Source organism: Diuraphis noxia, unplaced genomic scaffold (genome assembly GCF_037042655.1).
Source record: "Diuraphis noxia isolate RWA-SAM2 unplaced genomic scaffold, SU_Dnox_SAM2 contig0004, whole genome shotgun sequence".
NCBI classification, from domain to species: domain Eukaryota; kingdom Metazoa; phylum Arthropoda; class Insecta; order Hemiptera; family Aphididae; genus Diuraphis; species Diuraphis noxia.
In genome coordinates, this window is record NW_028301714.1 from 5196843 (window position 1) to 5218049 (window position 21207).

The following is a 21207-nucleotide window of genomic DNA, read 5'->3' on the forward strand; positions in this document are numbered from 1 at the left end:
AAAATAAGTGGCGCTGTTTCAACGATGGACTTTGTTTGTTAAGTCGTCCGTTAAGTTTTCGGGTGTGTAATGAATTCCGAAATTAATAAAGATTAAAAATGTGTAATATTTTAACCAAACACAACCCACGGAATCATCAGCTGACCTTTTGTAGGAGCGTCGGAACGGCTGCAGCAGCGGATCGACGGCAGCATTATATGGACCTGCCATTATCTGCCGACTTAACTAGATTACACCGCTTTAGAGAAAATCTTCTGTTTTTACGCATTCCCGACATCCCTTTTAACTCGATTGCTCGTTACCCACTACCGGACAACCTACTCAGAACGACATCCGACTGTTTTATCAAATACATAGAGTGGCCATGGGCCATAAAACAATAATAATAATACGGCCAAGACATAATCTTCTGTAATGTAGCCAATATTATTAGAAATGATAATATGGTCTTTATGTCGTTCTGCCTGACGGAAATAATTTTCGTCGACAACACGTCCAGATTCGGGTATTTGCGTGTTCGGATCTTTGGAGATTTGTGGTAACAATATAGTTGTTAAAAATTCTTTCATCTTGGCAAATTTACTGGAACTCAATACCATCGTCTAACAAATTAAAAAACATTTTTTTTTAAACAATCAACAAATGGAATACTACTTCTAATTTCAACCGATGCCAAGACGTCACAATTACCTACACCAGAATCAGACCTAACCTAACCTAACCAACTCATATTTAATTAGTAAAGAACTCCAATTAATATGTGAATCTTGCCATACTGCAATGGCCATCAAACACATAGTAGAAAATTGCTCACAATATTCTCCAAATCACAGAAGAAGCGCTCGACGAAAATCAAATACCGAAAATGATTGTATTTTTAAGTACTATAAATACTGTTAAAAAATTGTAACTTTTAAAACTTGTATGTAAGTAACATCTAATTTTAAGAAAAAAAAATAATAGCATGTAATACTTGTCTTAATGTCAGGTTAATAACCTAACTTCTAAGATGTTGAAGACTTTATTTCTTTTAAATATAGTTTTCTACTGCCTGCAAGTTGTTCTCGTCGATTGACCACCCGTTATCCGAAACATTAAAAAAAAATATATCAACGACATTCTACTTATGTATCTGTCTCGATTAGAAAATCGATATTAATCATGATTTTAGTCAATAATAGTCGTTTATGACTGTAAGAATTATTGATATTGGAGGTGCATATTTTCAATAAAAAGACGTGTCTTTATTTTTTGCTAACATAAAAAAGGTTCATTCGGCAAAATATGTCTGAACGGAGATCATTCATATCGTTGTGTTACGACTATAACGAGTTAAAGTTTCGATTAAAATGATTGAATTTCTCAACAATCATCCTAGAATCTCAGGAATTATCATGGAATTTCAAGTTTTTTTTTTTTGTATCCGTAGGTTTACAGACATAATTAAATAATTTGAATTTAATTTTCCGGAACTAATTAACCTCAATTAGACGTAAATGTTGGTTAATTTACCAACAAAAAAAAAAATTCTATAATTTTAATCGAAACTTTAACTCGTTATAGTTTAGTTAAATTTGATTTTAGAGCTAAGATAAAGAGGATCAAATTGACTTAAAAAAATTCGGTCTATCTAAATCTGTTGTTGAAAGTAGGTGTTTCCATTTAAAAAAAATGCAAGTTGTATTGTGCATGCGCACAGTAAAAAGGTTGAAAATTTGAGAAAAATGTGTATTTCAATAGTCCCTAACTATTTTAAAAAAACCCCATCTTAATCCAATATCACTGGACAGAATTATTTAGTGTTACCTTTAAACAGAAACACTGTATAGTATACCTTTACCCGTATTAATTTTAGTAAATAATAATGGTATACTAATAATAATAATTATATGTTTCATTTAATTTTAAGTAATGAACGATTTGCATTTATACGGTTGTGCTCGTTTTTCTGAATTTATTATTTCATTTACCCTGCTTTATAAATTAAAATAATTTCAGAACGCTTTTAATTTCCAACATTTTTTAATAATACAAACATTACATCGTTTACTTTGACAAAAAAAAAAAAAATAATACGTTTAATATTCATAATTGACATTTGTTTGAACTCAATTCATCCTTTTATTTGATGTTGCAAGTCTTATAAAAACCACAAATTAAATTGAATCCGATTTATAAAAATTCGTCGAATAATGTTTTACATGACGTGTTTTAATATTAGGAACTCTAAGCGTCGAAAGCATTTCAAGTATTTAAGCTAAAAAGGATTTACTGGTTAATATTTCTATACAGTGAATGCTACCGTGAGAACTTGTCCGCCTGTTGTAGCGACGACAATTATTATTCGTACGAGAATTTACGGGTATTTGGACATCAGAGATACTTATCAAACATAATTTAAATTATCATTTCACTAAAAAAAAATATGGGTAGGTATTTTCGCCCTGGATCCGAAGCTTACAAATCAAAAAGTCATGACGGAGTCGTGCCCGAATTATCTGAGTCCCCTCAAATAATTCTGATTAATAACATTAATCATATTTGGGTAGGTGCCTAATCGGAAAGAAAATAATTTTCTTTTTTAAAATACGTCTGCGGGTTTCAAATAGAAGAATATAATATTATTTTACTGTACAATAAACGAAGAGATAATGTATTAGAAGGTGTAGTCTAGTTTAATTAGTTTTATTATTTACTTATAGTTATTATTGTTATAACAAAGGTGTAGATGATTCTCCCGTACAAATTGCGAAAGTTTTGAAATTATTTAAGAACATAATATATTATAATATTCACTGAACGAGTTTGACGTTCCACCACAAGAGATAAACGCGAATTTTCAGTCGACTGAATATCTGCAGTGTGTAGTTTGAGTTTTTTTCTTTTAAAAACTATACCGCGATACCGGAATAAAATATGTTAATATTTACCATCTTTTACCATGGTTAGTTTTAAAGATAGAGAGCTGATGTTTGTGTGTTTCAGAGGTTTTTACTTTTGCAGATAATTATTAATTGGTTATACGATATTATGGTAATGATATAACCTAAATAATTAACCTAATTTCAAGTTTGAAACAACTATCTGTAGTCCATGTACGAATAAAATAAAGTCTTAAATCATCAAAAGTTCCCATAGAAAATTGTATTTTGTAAATGTTAAAGAATTTTATATTTATACATTTAACTTTTAAAATAACCATAATATATTATACGAGTATAATCAAAATGTATGTTTCTGTAAAGTAAATAAAACATTAAAATTATACGTGATAAAATTTTTGAGTATATAAGCACTTAAACATAAAAATTTGACCCTTCATTTTTAAATATTCTCCAGGCCAATCGATTTTGTTATTGTGTATAATTTTGTTGAATTAAAATATTTAATTCATCGAAAATATTTTAATTTTATTTGTGATATGGTCAACAGATGGCGCATTAATTAAAATACAATTTGTGAACAATCGAATCACCGCCGACTTAGTAGCTTTCGACATTATTAACAACATTAATTGTTATTCTTAAACCTAAATTTTGTTCTGATCTTTTTTTTTATCCTTTCTATGTGTAAAAATTTAACGAAAATTTCATTTTGTGTGAAAGGCCGACGGTTAAGTCAATCGAAAAGCATTTCGGGGGCATGTACCGTTTCCGCCAAAATTTGAAGTGACCGATTCCGCCATCGCCCGTTTCCACCAATTTAAAAAAGGTTCGATTCGCGTTTCCGCCAATAAACCTGCTATGTTAAAATTATTATAATTATATATATTATAATAATATATTAATATAATATACTTATTATATTTTAATATTCTGTATTAATTGCAGTATTATTCGTATTTTTTTTAACTTGACGTAATTGCATGTGGTATATAATATGATAACATTAAATAGTGGAAAATATATTTATAAATAATAAATACATAATATTTTGTCATAGTTTTAATAAGTAAAATAATAAAGTAAAAGTTACTTATTCATAAATAGATACAGTAGTTTTATGGAGTAAAAAATATTCTTATCTGTACTGTAGTTTCAATCTTATCGATTTATATACGATGATTCCATATTTAAGTAATAATAATACAGCATGTATGAATACCTAATTTATATTGTATGTATGTGTGCATTTAAAATTGAGACTATCATAGATTAATCTGTACAATTATCGCTTATCGCTCATTAATTGTATCTAGTATTTCCTTATGTACTACCGCAACATGTGTACGTAGTTTTAGTGAACTGAAATTAACTAAAACATTTTTACGATCCACGATGAACCAAAACATTTAAAATTTATGAACTATGAATAATAATAATTATTATTATTCCATAGCAGATAGATTGGCGGAAACGGGAATCTAATCTTTTTTAAATTGGCGGAAACGGGCAATGGCGGAATCGCTGATTTCAAATTTTGGCGGAAACGGGTAATTCCCCATTTCGGTCCAGTCTATGTTTCAAAACAATAAACAAGTCAACATATTGTATATGGTATATGTAACGGGCAAAAATCAAGATCGGACAAACCTCAGACATGGCCGGGCAAAACGTGAATTTCCCACAATCCTTGGGCAAAATGTCATATTTTGGATTTTGACCGGCAAACCTAGTTATAACCAATCTCATTTGGTCAAAACCATATGCTAAATTTTATCGTAAGAGCAAAAAACTGTAGTGTCTTTATACGTTCGCTAATATTAAATACAAATAGTGATTTTTATCGTAAGATTTTATCACGATTATAAATGATCACACGTGTCTTATTGTTAATTTATCGTTGTTATCGTAGTTTATCAATTGGTTATATTAAAGGTACACAAAATACACCTTATCTAAATGTTACAATATTGTACTGTAGTTCGTATTTTTGTGAGTGTATGTATTTAGAAATGGCTAACAAAATGTGTGAGTCTGTTTTTAAAAATGAATTTAAAAAAAAAATTACAAAACATGTATGTAGTACTCTAATATGTGATACAAGATACAACGAACTCATAAAAGTTTATTTATGCTTGAAAGGCAGAATATCAGTCTAGAATGTGTAGTGAAGGATTGAGATTTTGTGAATTTACTGAAAATAGTGCTCATCATGCTGGTATCAAACAACCCCCATACGAAGCTATGTTTGGAAAAAAAGTTAGTCTTGGATTAAAAATATCATTTTTACCCGACGATGTAATGAACAATGTAAATGACAAAAATAATTAACTACAATTTGTAGAAATAGAAAATGAAATCGAGGTTGTAAATTACAATGAAAAAATTTTAGTCAATCAATCTGAACAAAAACAAAATTTTAAAAAAGGAACGGGAAAAGACTGCTGATGGATTAGTGGTAAAAGCGAAAAAAAATGAAATCAATGAGTGAAAATTAATTTCCACCTCTAACAGTCGGAACGACAGTGAAAATTCCAGTGACTTTTGTTGATAGAAGAAAAGTCAATGCAAATAATGTGTTAGGTGTTATATTAAGTATTACTGACGATGGATTCTATACAATAGGAACCAAAAATGGAATTTTGTCATCACTATATGTCAGAAACCAAATATTTCAGTACTAGCGTTTCAATAACGTTTCAGTAACGTAGTCAGTTTGCGTTTTGCCCTGGCATTTCTGAAGTTTGACAAATTTTGACTTTTTCCGTAACATATTCATACATTCTATCGTTTAAAGCTAAAATATAATTTTCTAAACAAAATTATAAATAAATAAACATTTTGGTTTTTTGTCAATCTTCCTCGAAAAAATAAAAAAATAAATATTGTTTTGTATTCAAGACTTATATAAATACAATACACCAATAACAATCAAAGTTTTTAATTAAAATGTTGGTATGCAGCTGCTTTATTACTTAATCCTAAAAAAATCTTTCTTACCAAATATTGTCATTTTTTAATGATCATTTGGTTGGTGAATTATTTTAAATGTTTGATCAATATAGGATTTTTATTAATATATTGAATTAATATTTGTATTTAACTAATTAGTAATAAAACATCTAATTAAAGAAAAATAGATAATTTAAAATGCAATATATCATTTTTAATATACTTATGCATAGTTTGTAATAATACGAAAAAACAAAAGATAAAGCTCACTATAATTTTTATAATTATCAATACTGATTAATTAATTATTAGTCAAAAACTAGACGAAGAAATTAATTTTGTATATAATAACACTATTGTTGTAAACAAATGCATAGGATAATGTACTAATTATTTTTTGTTACCCTATATGTTATTCGGAAAAATAAGTTTAGTTATAATTAATTTAAATTTGAAAAATATAGTTTGAAAAAAAATCAAGTAACTGAATAACTTCATCAATACCTTCTATTCCCGAAATCGTTAAAATTAAAAACCTAATACAAACCAAGCTAGTGTTAATACAATTGTGCTTGTTTTCTAAATTAAATATCATTGATTTAGCAACCACGAGTTTCAATCGAAGTAATGCTGTCTGTAAAAAAATACATGCAATATTTTATCATTATTCGTCATATTGTTATCAAGCATTCTGCATTCATCACCATCCTAATAATAATTTATAATATATTTACAAATTATAGTGCTAAGATGGAATGGTTTTTAACCAAAGTGATAACTCACTGATAAGGAGTATAAATAATAGTGGTACGTAATTGTTTCTTCTATATTTTCAGTCACATAATTTGGTAGGTACATCGTGTGACTATAAATACTTAAATATAGAGCTATTAACGTAAAGGGTTAAACATTTTTTTGATAGTATCATAGAATTGTGTCAATGATATCGTAATATTCAATTTGCTATTAATGGGATCATAGCTAACGGTTGTCCACTATTAATTATTTTAATACCTATTACGAAAATATTATTTATAATAGTATATTTTCTTCGTGAGTCATGTTTATTTCACCCAAGGTGGTGGAAAAATGTGAGGTTTACAGATAATGATTTATCGATACTAATCCATATTTTTATAATACTCTGTGTTTATACTTTATAAATATGTAGGCAATTTTTTTCGCGTGTTATATTTTATTCATAGTAATAAATAAAATAAAATATTTACATTTGACTAAAATACATATTATTATAAGAGCGTAAAATAAAAGGATAAAATAGTGTTTTTAGGTTGATGATGAGTCTTGAAAAAAAAAAAAACTTAAGTGCCAATATATTATTATATAGCGTTATAACACTTTTTCAAATATTTTTTTAAGTACCTACACACTACGTATTATTAATGTATTTTTTGGTTGATTTTAAAATGTTTGTATACGTTATATAAGTACATGTATGTGGTGTTTACAAAAATTGAATAATGTTTATTTAGTAAAATTGATCCGTCACAGTTGTGACTTGATACATTTTTTATTTTTAAATATTGTGTTTTTTTTTTATATATTTTAACAAATATCTAAATAATTCAACAAACTTATTATTCGTCTTTGAACAAGTTAACTGTTTTATTCCAGATGACACCATTAACACCTCATACTAATATAGTATATGTTTGCAATTCAAAAAATAAATATTTTATTCAAAAGCCAACAAAACTGAAATTAGTTCCGTATTATGTGATACAAATTAAAAAGCGTGTAGTTTTTTATTATTGTAATATTGAATATATTATTATTTATGATGTATAAGTTGAAAACTAATTCAAAATTAATGAAGTAGTCTGGTCGTATAAAAATAAACTGTCACAAAAAATAATATGAAAAATTAGAATTATTTTACATTGCGCTAATTTAAAAAAGCAAATGTATTTCCGTTAATAGCTCTTGCATCATAATAGTTTTTAGTTCATAAATGTTAACTTTACGTTGCAGTTGTATGAACCTGGGCCTTCGTCAAATGATGTTATAATCATTTGACCTACCCAAACCGTTTTAATAGTTTATTATTACATAAAATATTTATTTATTAATCTAAGTGAAATACCGTGGTAAACTACATGGATATATTAGGTTAAACTTCGTTACCTAAAATCATTAATCTCTTCAAATTATTATGATTTTAGAAATTCTTAAGCGCACCTACCAAATGAAATGTTTAGAATATTTATGTCATAATATTATATTGACTGGAATGTGCTGACATAAATTTTTATTTTTCGAAATATAATGCATTTTTAACAAAAATTGGCAAGCAGATGATTTTTTTTGAAAATATCGGTGTTTATTGATTGAACAATTATTAATATTTAATAATATATTTTAAGGATTATTTAGTTTACTGAATATTTAAATACAATACATTTAAGTTTGTAATATATACTTATACGAGTATAGGTAAGGTACCTTAATTGATAATCTTACGTGGTACATAACATCGATATGGTACTTAGTCAATTGATTATTATTTAGAGATTTACAAATTATAAAATCATCATAATGTTATAGGCATAAAATATTTTCTGGTTAATTCAATAGTATTCTTTTTAGTATTTAAAGTTTAGAAACTCTAATAGAAACTCTAATATTATAGTGGTTTAAAAAAAAAAAACTTTATTTATATACCAAATTTAAACAAAAATCATTTAGTAAATAAAAAAAAATGTATTCGAAAAACAAAATACCGTTTCAAATATCATAAAAGTCGTAAGTATTTGAGAACACATGTGGTCTTCCGGCATACTTAAAAATTCCAAAAATCATAATTTGAAAACCTGCAGTGCCATTTAAGTGCAGAAAAGGTACAAGCGATGTCATCAAATCACCTGGTTTGTTTGATCAGACTTCCCAGGACATGATTTTGTATATAATATGTTATATATAATAATATATAATCATCCATCGTTTGGATAATATTTCTTCGAATTCCAGTGTTTGACCATTTTACTGCGTACCATTCGTTATTCGAGAGGTACTCTATACATCCACCAATACAAACACGATATCAGTTGACGAGCATCTTTACAGTAATATGAATTGGTTTTATTTGACCACAGGTGAGTGTCGAGTGTGGACTTGTCACGACAGTCACCACCTACCCCAATAATGTGACCAAGGTGTAATGCGTATTTGCGAACACGTGGTGCACTTATAGTTAAGTTTATGACACCCTATCTATGATACTTACGCCTGTCCAAATACAACTGCACGTAGACAGGAAAATCAGACTGCAAACGACACATATGGTACTAAAAGCGATTCGTCTATTATTTGTGTCTCGTTCACTCGCAGTCGGCAGCTAGTCGAGAGAATATCTCCAGACATACAGAACCCACAAACCCTGAATTATTTTGATCGATATAACAATATGATAATATGCATTTAAATTCGAGTGTCTTGTACTTCAAAACTCGACACATTTAATCCGATTCCATGGAACAGCCGGGACGGAGTTATTGGGAAAACTTACCTATTGCTGTTGTCGTTAAATAATCCGCTCCTCCTTAAATTCTTAATAACGATTTATAAACAATGAAAATATACTTTCCTAATTCCGTCGATAACTATTTAATTCGCTAAACCACACCTCCGCCTGCACAGTTTAACCTGATCTACGCTTGCTTCGACCGTTGACGAGTTATTTTACTTTGATTTTGTTAACTGTCACAGTATATAGACAAATTATTTTCGATTAGTAAAGCTGCACTTATATTTAACTATATATTATGTAAAAAAAAAAAATAATAATAATAAATGTATGTTAACCTGCAATCTTTTATGTTCCATAAATAGTTCATACAAATAATATTGCATTAGCCGTACATAAACGATGGTCTGATATATTATCCTTAAATACTGTTTGAAATTGTTTTGTTCGACAAGCTAAAATCAAAAAATTAAAATAATTAGTTAATATTTGGTGAACATCAATTTCACGTTTCATTTAAGTTTGGCAAATTTACTAAAACTTTAAAAAGAGGTCGGTGATTAATGAACGCGGATTTTAGCGTTGTTTAAAATTACACTGAGTGGTGGAAATGGTTGTAAAAGTAACTTTGTTATTTGGGTGTGTATGTTTTTTTTTCGAGTTGAAAATGTATACTCGTTGACTTACAGGCCCCGTGGGACATTCACGGTGAGTTTTTGTTTTAAATCATGTCGATCGTGTGAATGTCTTCACTTGAAATGTTAAGATTACACAGATCGACGTTTACACTAAAACTATTTCGACATTTGACAATGTAAGCAACTTTGACGATAGTTTTAGAGGATATACATTTAATGAGTTTATTTATTATTTTTGATTTCTATTAAAATCACTTTTTATCATTAAAAATTTAAGAAATCGTAGGTTGTTATAGGAAATTTTAATTATTTTTATGAACAGACTACGTCGTAAGAAAATAAAAATTTAAACGTATAGCTTATTATTAATATATATATATACATATAAGTTATCAATGGACAGAGTACAATAATAATTTACGTACAATGACCTGTTCGATGGAGAAGTAAAATTGAAGTTCACTACACAGTAAAGCGACTTCTCGGTTATTTTTTCATGATTATTATTTCTATTATATTTATTCAGAATGTTTCAATACTAGTGGGTGAGTAAGTTACAGTCAATATATTATGCGTGTTACATGCAATACGTACAGTGCATACATCATAACGTGAAACAGAGCTATTTGAAAACCACCATGGTAAAACGAAACAATTGTTTATTAAACTATTGCAGAATACTGTACATAGCACTAACCTCGTATTTCATAATTAAGTGTTCGATCGGCACACAAACGTTGAAAAAAAAGAAAACCAATACTCATTCTAGTTTACTTAATTTATTGTTCACTCGCCGTTGCAATATTTGAGTTTAAAAAACGTGGTTGAGCTATTTCGAGAAAAAGGCAAATAACTAAAAATAAAAATAAAACAAAACAAAAACAAATAAAAACCTTTTCTCCCGGTGAACAATCTTTTGAAAACAGCTATACCTAAAATGAAAAATTAGGTATATCGTTTGACATTAAAGGTCTCTGACCTGAAGTAGCATCGGTATGATAATAGTGCTTTTATCCTCATTCATAAATCTAGAGTAAAGAAATTCGTTCATTTGCGTAATTTTTTTTGGTCCATCTATAAGTATGTTACGTATGGTAACAGTATGGTATGGTTAAAATTGTTGATAGTTTGTTGGAAGTCACACTTAATTTGTTAAATATTTTTCACGTAGTTATGTCAACAATTATTCGGTTAAATCGTACATTAATCATAAAATCGATAAAACATAATTGTTACTTGATGGCTTCTTCTAACAAGTATTTCAATTTCACAGTAAATTATCTCATATTCTTATTATACCCCCTTAAGGTACGTAAAATACATTTTCTATACATAAACTTTTTTTTTTAAATAAATAATCTGTAATTCAATTAATAAAATAAGTTTGTATGCATATACAGAGTGATTAATTTATCAAACAACACTCATTATTTCAAAAAGTATTGACTTTTTCAAAATATTTTTTTACATGGTTTCAAGTTGTTAAAAAACCAAAGTTTTTATTAAAAAATTATATTTTTAAATATTTTTTATCCTTATTATTTTTTATGTTTTTTACTTTTTTGAATGACAACATAGAGTTTTAATTTCATATTCCAAAGCAGAATATTTTTCTAAGTATTTTGATACATAAAAATCGAATTTGGGGCTAGTGGTTTATGAGTTATAAGTATTTAAAGTTTATATTGGCAGAGTGGAGTGGAACGGGATTACCCCGCAAAATGTTTGTCCACTAGTAGTCTTGTAAAGTACTTTAGTAAAGGTATTCAAATACTTTTTAAGTACTCACATACGTATTCTAAATACATTTGAAAATAGTACTTGGACACGGTATTTGAATACATTTTTTAAAGTAGGTATCTGTATTTAAAATCAAATACTATTTTTAAATACTTTTTTTGTTTTACCACAGAGTATATGAAAATATAAAATAAAATATTTTCATAAAATCTGTGGTTTTACTTTTTGTACAGCCATACAGGGACGCCAAATTTAAAAAAAATAATACAAATTGTACAACATATTTATTTATATATTGTTCATCACCGTTGTGTATTGTTATATTGTAATATTTATAGAGGCATAAACTATATATTATGTATACATTTATTATGTATACAGTCCGTTGATTTCCTAATAAAATTGGAAATACCTTTAGTCGAATTATGTACATATAAAAATAAAACAACGAATGATGATTGGTAATATACATGGTGTTTCATGAGGCGTAAAGCACTCACAATTTATAAAAACTATTTACTTTTTTCAAAATTTTAAATCTATGCTGTTCTAAAACTATATAATTTTTTAATATTTTTCACCCTTATATTTATTAGGTAAACCACTATCGACTTTTGATTTTTAAATGGCAACCTTTATTAAAAATATCATAAATTGATAAGGATATTTTTTTAATGAATTTTCACGTTTAAATTTTCATTTTTCGTTAATCCGTTGACGATATATTATAGTTCCCAAAGTTGGATGGTTTTGGGGTGGTGTTTGTGTATAAATGTGTTATACCATGTCAGTACTGCGGCCGCAGCAATTGGGATTTTTGTACACTAGGTAGCGTAAACTATAATACACTTTTCAAATAAATTCAGTATGTAGTTAAACACATCCTCACCGACTGCAGAAAGTAAGAAATTACAACGTCAAAAATTCAATCTAACTCACCATCTTGCTGAAAACCTCAACATCGATACAACCAACGTTCTCAAATTCCTAAGGGATACAGAACTTCATAGGAAATTTAATATATATTATAAATATAATGTACCTACCATATTTAATGTAACTTATCTATTGTGTATATAAATACTATGTAATTTTATTTTTTTTGTAGCCAATGGCCCATAGCTGCCAAGGTATTTGTTATAATAATAATAAGAAGAAAAATCTGTAAGTACGATAGTTAAGTCTAAGTTGTGCCCCAAAATAGGTAAACATTGGCCTCCACACATGCCATAGTCTAGATTATAATTTTCATCATAAAAGTAATTGTGCACATCTACCATACAAATCAAAGTGGTTATTATTTATTCCACTAACCTATAAAGGGTTAAATAACAATAACTAATTTGCCACATCTATAAAATTAGTACTGAATGCTTAGTGTATAATGTATAAAAGGAATTTTTGTCCAAGCTATAGGCCTTATTTGATGGTACTTACAACATCCACCAAGGACCAAAAGTGCTGCATTTTTATTCTAATTAATTTAAGTAAAACTAGATAGTGCTAAAATAAAAAATTAATTCAGCTTACTAATGATTTATAAGGTTAAAGTAAAAAACAATAAAACAAAAGTATTTGAAAGTATCTTTAAATACTTTTTAAAAGTATTCAAATTTGTACTTGAATACTTTTTTTCTAAGTATTCAAATACGTATTTTAAATACTTTTGAAAATAAGTGTCTGTATCTGTACTTGAATACTTTTTAAAAACTACTCCGCTTGTTTAAACTTTAAATACTTATAACTCATAAACTACTAGCCCCAAATTCGATTTCTATGTATCAAAATACTTAGAAAAATATTCTGCTTTGGAATATGAAATTAAAACTCTATGTTGTCATTCAAAAAAGTAAAAAACTTAAAAAATGATAAGGTTAAAAAATATTTAAAATATAATTTTTTAATAAAAACGTTGGATTTTTAACAATTTGAAATCATGTAAAAAAATATTTTGAAAAAAGTCAATACCTACTTTTTGAAATAATGAGTATTTTATGATAAATCAATCACTCTGTATATATATATATTATGACATGAGACACACGTGAATGAAGTAGCGACGATAAAAATTATTAGAATCAAGACACAAACGCATAGATATAAATGGCTATATAATGCATTTATTTATCAATTGAAATAAATTAAAATTATATTCATTAATTGTATAGTTAGTTTAAAAGTATATAAATACAAAATTAGTATTTGATTCTCAAGAAAAATTTTTTTTGTAAAAGTTAAGTATTGTTAGTAGAGTATTTTTCAATCTATTAAAATGACTATATGTAAAGAAAACGTCATACGTAGTATTGTTTGTACTAAAAACTAATTTGATTTTATGTTGAAAATTGTATATTTATTATCCATAACATTGAGTGTTTGTCGCCTAAAGTTTTGGTTTATTGAATAAAAATGTTTCTATTGGGTTTATAAATACACAATTCAAAGTTTTCTTAAAAGTGTTTATTAATAAACATATTATCCTAAAATAGTTATAACCTTAATAAATACATAATGACTATCCTAATGATGTTTAATATAGAATTTTTGTATGAAATTTCAATTGTATAGCAGTAATTTCTTATATTATGGATTCATATTTAAAAAAAAAAAAATACACATTTAGATAATATAATTATGTAATTTATTTGTCTCGGAGTTAATTAGGGCGTTAAGGTAAATTGGGTAAATCGACCATATATCCTGATAAAGGTTTCGCAGTACAAATATAACATTGTTAGGGACAGGTAACCAATACCTATGCATAATATGAAAGGACCACAAGAAGGAGGTCAGCTCCCATTTCGCCGAATTTATTTTTTCGCAGTTCCATCTCGCCGAATTTATTTTTTAAGTAAATCTTTTAAGTAAACTTAAGATTAAAAATTACATTCTAATTAGTTATATTTATGTAAAATTTAATCTGAAATTATTACACGAGCTCCGCAGTTTTCAATACACTTCCAATATTTTTTATTGTTTTTTCACTTCTCTCTGTCTCTCCATATCTTTGCATAAACGGCTATGGATTACTATGTTATACCAATTATAAATTCAAAATAATAAAAGAAAAAAAAACTGAAACGTGGGTGAATTATAATATATATATATACTGAAAACTATTTCGGTGATATATTATCGAAATACTTTCCAAACATAGTATATACATATAGACATTATTTTGACATTCATGATGTCAATAATTAGACAACAAAACAAAAAATTGGTGACACATGACATTTTATTTGTTCACACGGGTTCCTTATCTAAGTGTAATATAAAAGTTAGTGTTATAGATGGACTAAGTAGTACCACTAGTACCACTAACGAGTAATATTTTTTCTAAAAATGTTGGTTCCCGGACCTCTCTATTATTGCTACGAGTATATTAGGGGGTTTAGTAAGTTCCCACATGAAAATTAAAATAATTTAGGCTTAGGACTAACAATTTAAACGTAGTTAAAATTTGATTGTTTTTGTATGAGTAAAGTCTTTTGTAAAGTACAATAAATTTTTTGAATCTTGTCAAAATATATAATAAAAATTAATTATATAATGTGTAGATATATGGCCCAGATATTATTTGTATTTTCGCAAGCGTTTATAGTAAGACTTGTATCAGAACTAGCTATGTAAAGTATTTGAGCTTTCGCAATAAGCAAAATAAAATTTAATTTTTTTCTACTACTATTATCATTGATTTTAAAAACAATGCTACTATCACATATTTTATTATTTTATACCTATACACAAATAATATGTGGACCATACCTACACATTATATTATTAATTTTCATTTTATAGTAAGACTTGATTCAATTAGAAATTGATTGAACTTTTTTTTTTGCAACATAAAAACAAACAAATTTTAACCACACCAACTACGTTTAAGTTGTCAGTCCTAAGTCTGAATAAAGTGGGAAGGAACTTTGTATTCGGTATAATTTTTTTTCGTGTGGGATATTACTTTCGCCCTATATTAGTATATTTCTTTAAAAGTATATGTTTTACCTAACCTATTATAGCCATAACTCATAATACAATTTTGGATTTATTTGTAATTAAATAGTACGATATGATTATGCACATGAAACTATGTTATATATTATACCGTGTTAAAGACGTATCGCAAATATTGTGTTTCATTTACGATCGGAATTCTTTGAAAAATTGTATCTAAGTATAAGTATACTCGGACATACTGTTACTGTACTGTATTTTTTAGTAGCTAATGTACGAGTGGAATCCTTGCAATAATTTAAAAAAAAAAAAATTGTATGCCCCGTATTAAACGTCCTATGCTATTCCTTATAAATCTTAGAGTTGATTCAATATGAAATTAAAAAAAGTAAGCCATTTATATTATTTAGATTTATTTATATTGTTCAATTTTAAACCGATAGTTATATTTATAAATCGAATAAAATATCTATATAGTTTCAAATTAAAATATTTTATCAACTAATAGTTTGGTATTATTATTTATTGTGTTTAGTAAAATTACAATTTGTCAATGATTAGCTTCTACTTAGGATTCAAATTAATATATATAATCATACTATAATATAAGCATAAGTTTTGAAAATTTTTTGGAGATTTTAATCTCAAAAAATCCTAAAACCTCAGTAAGTATGTTATGTTTGTCAACATTTTATCGCTTGAGAACAACAACGTCGGTATCATAGATTTATAAAATAATACTGATTTGGGTATTTTTCGAATGTGGTTTACCAATGCAAGCACATTTGAAACAATTCTACTTAACCGGTAGAAACGTCAAGAGGCAGACTCAATCAATTTCCACATTAGTCTTTAATATTTCTATTTTATTTTTTCGTTCAATTTTCTGATTGTGAAAAAAACATTTTTCTCCCGTATACGTCCAAACAATGGAGTCGTTATCGCACACTGAACCACGTTACGTATTACATTGACGTTTCCGGCGTATTATATCACTTTCAATTTACCGTTCATTTGTTTTTATTTTCAACCAAAATATCGGCTGGGAAATGACAAGTCGTTTGTTCCACAACACACACACACACATGAAACTTCTACAACATGCGTAACTTATAAGAGCACGAGTACCGAATAAAAAAATCATTTAGATTTTCTAAAATTACCAATTAACGAATATTCTTGACGGTGCCTCGTGAGTTGGTTTGTCCGGATCGATATCGATTCTCACGTAGTATTTTATACAAAATAATATTATTACACTGACGTGTATATTAAAGTATAACAATATATTGGATTTATATCTCGAACAAAAATGTGTTGAAGTACACGTTAAAGTTTGGAAAAATAACCGACTAGGGAGTTATCAACTCGTACTTATAGTGCTAGCTTTGTAACACCTAAAAAAAAAAAAAAATGTTTAATGAATAAAACGGTGAAATTTTATATACGATACGATATAAACTATAATTATATGTAATATTTAGTCTGGTATTTATATTCTAACTGTATAGAAAATGGAATTTTAATAAATTTTCAATATACACTATACAGTTATCATCGTATAATTTGTTTTTTTTTTTTGAAACATACGTATAACCGTAAGTAATTTTTCAGAATTAATTTCCTCAAATTTATTTATATAATATGATATTAACGTTAAAAAAAAATCTTCTTCTTAGAAATTTACAATCAAAAAGTGTGATTTTTTGGAAAAAAAGAAATTCGTAATGGTACGGAATACTTCTTAAATTGCATTAAAAATTCAAACATATGAAAAATTAAGACTGAGTTAAAAGTTGCATAATAGATAATCACTCTTTATAATAAAAATATTATGTAGTCTCATGGCTAAACAAAAATTCACTTGACGACCATCCGGTTGTGTGGTTGCACTGATTGTAGACGTCTCATTTCTGCGTTTAGATCCCTCTGTGAGAAGATGCATAATAATATTATTATTACAAAATATTAATTTAGTTCTTAATACAGATTTTTTTTAATGTTCGTGCAAATTTGAGATAGAAATCACGTTCAAAATAGTGATACGTACACGGAATTTAAAGATAATTGTTTCTCTTCTACACACTATAATATGCATGTAATATATTACCTATTTGAAAATTTCATGAAATTTAAAAATGTAAAATATTTTAGTATTATAATATATATATATATATATATTTTTAATAAGTTTTATTTTTACGTATAATTTTCATAACTTAGGTTTATAATTAGTAATTATAAATTCGAGAATCCGGTCTCTAATAATTACTAACCACTCATTAGTGATGGTTTTCTTGGGTTAGATTATTGATAAATAATCATCATTATTATTTATATTAAAAAAAAATTCAAAGTTTCATGTTTTCGTCAAATATTTCATCACGTAGAGAAATATTTCATACCCCAAATACTCTGTATATATTATGATATTATTTTTACGGTATCCCGACAATTGAGTGAAAGAAAAAGAACGAAAAAAATATAATATTATAATATAATTAAAATAAGTGAGTGGACAATTTATATTCAATTGGCAATTGGTGTAAATTATCGAGAATTTGGGGATTAGGTGGAGCAAAGTAATTTTTTTGTCTCGTTCTTTGAATTGTACGTTTCAAGTATGCAATCTATGGAAGTGCACTAAAAACAATAATTGGAACTACAGAAGATTACGACTCACTTATTATAACTCCAGGATTATCTTGAGTTTCAACGGCACGCTTTTTAATATTTTCGACTACTACTTTTGCTTGATTTTTATAATTATATTGGCAACGTGATTATGATCGGAAAGGCCTTTAAAAATTTTTTTGTATTTTAAATTCAAACAACTGTACATAGTTTGTCTATAGTCTATCTATTCATCGCCAATATTAGACGTCTTTATGTATTTTTTCTTTCCGATATAAGAAATTATTTAACTTAGAAGAAGTTTTCCTTGTTGTTACTGAATATACTGCATTGTTATACACGTTAAATACAACATTAATATAAGAACTCTGACGGACGACTAAAATGACAAATTCAACCTAGGTACGAGTGTACTACACTACGAAGATAGTGACTCATATAAGACAAATGATCGTAAACATTATCTTATTGAATCGTTATAATATTCGTACTAGCACGGAGGGCTAGTATTCGTATACAATTTTTAAAGACGAAAATAGATATAACGTATATAATAATATATAAAGGGTGATCCTTTTATCAAACAACGCTCATTATTTCGAAAACTTGTATATAATATTATTTTTTTGGCTCTATATGTTTTCGCTCATATTTTTAATCACTCATTTTATATTCGTTCTTTTTCATTCGCTCATTCACGTTCGCTCGATTTCTTTCACTCAAATGTCGTAGAACCTATTTTTACATTTGCATCGTTATCTGCAGTATATATTATATTATATTGAAATTGGACACATCCATTTATCGTGTTCACAATATTATTATTTTTTTTTAAATAATTGTTATTATGTGAGAGTTAACTATGTTTTTTTTTTTTTTATTAATTATACAGTTTTCCTGACAAAATCATCTAAACTTAGTTATATAAAGTAAAATTTTTTTTTTTTTTTGCTATTTATAAAAAAGGTATTAACATAATATAATTTAATAATTAACTAGGTTGAAGATAAGCTACTTTAGGACATCATGGGGACGACCACGTTTTAGTCTTCGATTGATGGGGCTGACATGAGAGTTAACTATGTAGTATTATTGATTTGACAATAATATTTGGAGTTCAATAACATTCATAACCGTATTATACCACAAAAATAATTTAGGTACAAGTTGAGTTTACGTGCACTTGTTTTTCAGTAATATAATTATTATATAATTAAATGGTGATCCACACGAGCACTTTAATTTGCGATAGGAAAAAATGGAACTCGATTTAACTACATTGCATATGGTAGTAAACATAAAAAATATTATTATGATATTATGAGACTAACAACAAAGACAACAATAATTGTCAATATAATATTATTATTAAAGTTAAGATATCACACGTGTATGAATTGTGTCAAAAATGATGTATCTATGTCATCGAATATTAATATAAATATAGGAAAACCCCAAGAAATGTCGAAAAATAGATACTTAGTTTGTTATATTAAAAAAGTTTTCAAATGTGATATAAGAAATGTTTGAAGTTCATTAATTTCATATGTTTTTCTGTATTTTTTTTTTGTGGTTTTAACTTTTACCATTCAACTTAGAAACCAATGAACAGTATTGAGAAGTCCGAGAAAATATAAGATTGAACTTGTGTAATTCTGAACGCTGTCCTTGTCCATTTTTATATCAAAAGTTATTTCGAAATAACAACTGAAGATTATATAAATCGAATTGAGTGTTAAATCGAAAATTCAATTAATTCCATAAGATTTTTCAAGTATCGAATGAGATAAAACATGACTAACGGAACGTCTCATAGTACCCATTTATTAACTGATAAATAAGCAAATATTATTTTTTAGTCACGTGATAAATTATATTATTTTTTCGTGTGTATAATAATTAATAATTAATTAAACTTACAGGTAAAAAAAACATAATATTATAAGGCTCAATACTTGCTGCATTGGCGTGGTTTTATTTGTATTAAAAATTCTTTTTTTGTTTCATAGAAATAATAATTACTTCAGGACTGAAATTGCATAACTATTAGATATTTTTTTTCATATTTATAGGATGTGTGATCTTTGATTTGTAATCACATAATGCATAATTAATAATAACGTATAGTTTACTGGTAAATATTAATAATATATGCGTATTAAAAATATTGTAAATTAAAAAATCAAGGGAATTTTTTTTTAGGTTTAGATTTTGCGGTTAAGTAGTGAAATCGAAAACACTGGACAGTGGCGTATTTTATATTTCAAAACTAGTATTTATTTTTTAACACATTATTGTAAAAATAAATTGTAGTGAATGTGAATAAAAAGTAAATTATCATTATTATATAGTGATTGTTAACTATTTATAATAAAATATATATTTGCTATATTTTTATTTTTTTTTAAAGAAACACGTAAATTAAAAGATTTAAAATTAAAATAACAAGCTACATGAATTCAACAATGACGAAAAAGTTCATTCTTTCATTTTGTTTTTAAGCGCTTAGATAAATGCGTATTTCGTGCACGTTTTTGGAACCTATTTTCAAAATATATAAAAACTCGTATCGCGTACTCCCGCCCACAAAGTAGTCGTGAACTTTAACCAGCTGAAGAGTTCAAATTAATGTATCATCCTACCTACTGCGACGATTCGCAACAGCACTTTATGCTTGTATAGATACGTCACTACTTCCCATCCAAACACAAAATCAATGGCATGCGGAGAATTTCTGAAAGAAATTTTATTGAATTACCTGGGCCACAAACACGATGGGCTTACGGGTTTGCATTGGATTTCGATTGAAGGGCTTATGTGTATAATGGGGGAGTCATTAGAACGGAACGCTCCAGTATCACATTTTTGTGCATATTATGGGATTTTGTTTCCATCGTCGGTAGATTATCGTTCAGAAATT

At 27.1% G+C, this 21207-nt stretch overlaps 1 protein-coding gene across 9 annotated transcripts in view; it reads right to left on the minus strand.

The window, feature by feature from the left end:
* The window catches only part of LOC107165232 (limbic system-associated membrane protein-like), a 475565-nt gene that overhangs the window by 280606 nt on the left and 173752 nt on the right, over window positions 1–21207 (minus strand). For 3 of the 9 annotated variants that reach the window (XM_089227118.1, XM_089227111.1, XM_089227115.1), the window contains one exon: window positions 9657–9773. The exons of the other annotated variants lie outside the window; for them this stretch is intronic. The gene's annotated coding sequence lies outside the window, so the exon portion shown is untranslated. The remainder of the gene's footprint in view (window positions 1–9656; window positions 9774–21207) is intronic. 9 annotated transcript variants of the gene reach the window in all.